Below are 4,202 nucleotides of genomic sequence, written 5' to 3'. Positions count from 1 at the left end.
TGACAAATTCATCTTTGGAAATTTGGTTAGTGCTAGCCTGAATTCATGTTTGGCTTCTATGTGGATTCCTAAAAGCTTATTGATTCTCCAAGTTGAACAAACTCGGCTATCAAAAGAAGAAAACTTGGGATTCTGCACTTAGTGGAACCTTTTTCTGTCTAGTTATTTTCTTTGAAGATTTCTGATGAATGTTGCATGTCGGATTTACTTTCAAATTTAAAATACATACCAAACCTAAAAGATATAGGCAGACATTTAGCTGGTGGTGCTTTGTCTCATTTAAGTGTTCAATGAGGGTGTATGTGGACCTTAGGCTAAGTAGTATATGTAGCCTGACTTGAATTATCAACAATGATTTAAGTAGACCTTTGGCTATGTTTTACATGTGGACCTCAAGGATTCACATGGCCTTGTCTCGTTTACCCATAGGATATATGTGACCTCATTGGCACTAGCTAGGATGCCTTATAGAGTAAAAGTAAATTTCTTTTAAGAAAATGTAACTTATGTGAATTAATTGAGGAATTCTTTCTAAATGTTCTGATCTTTTCAAGATTCCAGATTCCTTAATTAGAGAACTGTGGTTTTCCATTTCATTATAAGATTGTTGCATTGAACCTTCTTTGAATACTCCAATGAATTTGATTCATATGTTATGTCATAAAAGCCATCTATTATTAATCCAAACTTGAATTCATTTCAACATGGTAAAGCTGCATATTGACTTTTGTAGCTCACCCCTTCATTATTTTCAGATCTTCCTAAATAATTAGCGAGTTGAGCAAGCTATTGAAGGAAAGAGAGGATAATTTTTTAGTGCATTTTTGGGATCTAGAGACTTTGAGGAAGCACCAACTATACAGTACTTTAGCATAATGCGGTTTTACAACATTTGAATATCTAATGTTAAGAGACCAATGTTTGATGTACCATCCAGTATAGGGTGTACCATATTGTACTAATACCATACTGATATGCCGTACCACATCATATCGATACTATCATACTAGTCCATACCTCATACCGACACTATAAAAGATGATATCGGTATGGGATCTAGTACCGAGATGGTGAACCTTGGTAAAGACTCTGCAATTTGTGATTAGACTTTATAGTTGGTTTGTTATATTTATAGTTATGCTCTATTTTAGTCAATTTATTTGCTGTAGAATAATCTGATTTTAATATCTACATTTAATCGACTATGATAGTCACACTTTAGGATTCAATTTACCCTGTGCAAACATTAGGAATCAAAGGAAGCACATTAATTTTCGTAGAACAATCGACCAATCATCTTAGCTGGCCACCAGTACTAGTTTGCTATCCACCTCAATGGTTTTTGGCAAATATTTTTTTTAATACCTCTAAATCAGCACATGATTGCACTACAAAGCAAGAGATAGATCTGTAGTCCTTTCCAGCATCATCCACTTCCTCTGATACCCAACTCGGAAAAGCAGGCAGATCTTTAACTCCCTTTATCTCTTTGTGGCAGTTAAGACATCTCAAACTTCGAAATGAACTTATGCTGCATCTCATTTATCTCCATGTTCAGGATCCGAATGATTGTGGTCGTGTCAAATAATTTGATCAAGTTGTGTGCCAAATTACTTCCAAGCTCTTCGTTTAAGATTCCTATTCATCCAACCACCTGTTTCAGAGGATTAACCTTTCCCTACTCATATCTGGATGATTATTACCTTGTGCCGGATTACATTGGTTTAGCCAATCAGTTAAATTCTTTGGGTTTGCATGCTCGTCTTACATGACGTAATCTTTATGCTTCATGCTTTGAAGATTTGAAGAGATAATGGACATTCCCTCTTCCATTTCTTCCACTTATAAATCTGCTTGACCATTCAATTAGCTTTTACTCATTTTCTTAAGCTCTTGGATTCAACCATCCATTTGGACCATCTTCACTGAGGTTAATTGTTTTTCTACTTGCACCTTCATGGTTAGTTGTTTAGAATGGTCTCCACTCGGTACATTTTGAAAAGTGATGGTGTTTTTCTTCCTTGTTCTTTCTTGTTAAACATTTTAGTTTTTTATAATCCAACCTTAACATGGTCTCCCTTCTTTACAACTTGTGTCAAATATTAGACTTACATTTCCACAACAGAAGCCTTGCCTTTGTTGGTGTGAGATCTCACAATATTGACACCACGTGCTTTCTTCACATCAGCTTTTGTTCCTGGTTGTCCTAAGAAGTTCCATCTTTTGGACTACTTTCCATTACTTGTTACCTCCCTAATCATGCTCACTATCATGGATGGCTTGCCACTCACACTGATTGCCAAGAATATCAGCATTATCATCTTGCAGCCTCATAATGCAATTCTAAATTCATCTATTTTGTTTATTTTTTCTGCCAACTTGCTTTTGCTTTCCTAATTAACTTTATTAGTTCGCCAGTCGGTTCCTTTTGTACCAGCCTTTCCAACTTACAATCCTACGTGACTACTTATGAGTTCATTTGGCCAATGGAGATACTGCTTGCAGCTTTCTCTAGATGTACCAAACTTTATATGGCTTGTCCTATCACACTACAAGAAAATAGGGTTTTAGTGCTGGCTCTTGTAATAGCAAATAATATTTGCTTCTAAAAATAGTTTGCATATGTAATAATTGCCCTTACAAAATATGTAGACCAATTGCAGTAAAAAATGTGGCCATTAAAAAATTATTATCGAAAGGCATTTATTTTTCCAAGAACTATTTTTTTCTGTCAAAATGTAAATATTGCTGTTAAGCTTTTAGTGATGGTGTCTAGGGAGGCTACTATCCTTTTTTATTTTTTATTTTTTTGCTGCTAGTCCATCACAATAATTTTTTAATAGCAGTTTTAAGACTTTTGCCAATAAAAGTCTAAATGTTGTAGTGTCACATCAACAGTTCTACACTATGCTAATGATTAAAAATCATGCTTCATGACCTCTTAGCATCATCATTGCTTGCTTGTGGATTTACCTAGTTCGTAAATTCACACTGTTGTGGACTCAATTCTTTAAGCACAACACTCACCATATTTAAATAATTTTTGATCTCGCACTTGGCCACATCCAATCTAAACATCATGATATTTATAATGCTACTACCTTCCTATGCGCCTTCAAAATGGTCAATCTGTCTTGCTTGTGAAAAGCTTGATTTTACAATTTGAAGATCTGAAGATGGGTGATCGAAAGGGGAATATGATAGTCCATTATATAGTAGGACCTAGGAAGTTTAAAATTAGGACATAATTCTAACAACATGATTTTGAGCTAACATCCTATTAGTGAAAAATGCCTTGATCATTTTCCTAGAACCAATGCAGGTGATAATAGATCATACAAAATTAAATCTTTTGCCAACATCTACAGCCACAAAAGATGTATTAGCAAATAATGAAAAAAGATATTTACCTGGGATACAAGCGCATAAAGTGGAAGTGTAATATAGCTGCACAAAAATTGGACTCCAACTCTGCAAAAATTGAATGGAAACAATCACCAGACAGTAAATCATAACATTAGCCAATTAGCCTTATTATATCATTAATGATAGAGAACTTTTGATTTGTCAATCAATTCGAAAGGGAAAAGAATATCACTAATCAAAGAGATCATCTGTAATTGCTCATTTGACAAATCTATTTTTTAGAGGCCAACAGATAAACACTTAAACTCAATGTTGAAATAAATTGAAGATAGGAAAATGTTTATCAGGGGAACAAGAATTCATGTGATCCCCATAATGGGCATGTAATGTTATGAAGGCAGTAAAAGATACAACATCCATTTATTTTCTGTTTTGTTATGCCCAAAATAACTATTTTGCAACTCTATTTAAAAGATCTCTGGCACACTTAATGGCCAACCATTTATTACGGTACTGTCATGAGAGAAAAAAAATCACCCCCATTCACAAAAAAGACATCAAGAATTGGCAAAATCCATTGAAAGCAAAGAATGCATAACTGTCCTTGCCTAGTTGGGGAGTACTGAGTCGTACTAGTGGCGACCAAGATGATTCTGGCATTCAAATGAGAGATCGGCGAAGGAGGGGGCGAGCGGGAGAGGAAAAGAGAGGAAAATAGAGAGAGGGGGTAGGGAGAGAGACGCAGAGGGAGAGAGAGAGATGGAGGGTGGCAGACAGCCAGTGGAGGCCACCAGAGGGCTAAGGAGGGGTGGAGGAGAGGCTTTACCTCCGCCCCT

Source organism: Elaeis guineensis, chromosome 12, assembly GCF_000442705.2.
Source record: "Elaeis guineensis isolate ETL-2024a chromosome 12, EG11, whole genome shotgun sequence".
In the NCBI taxonomy this organism is placed as follows: Eukaryota; Viridiplantae; Streptophyta; class Magnoliopsida; order Arecales; family Arecaceae; genus Elaeis; species Elaeis guineensis.
This window is presented reverse-complemented; position numbering follows the sequence as displayed.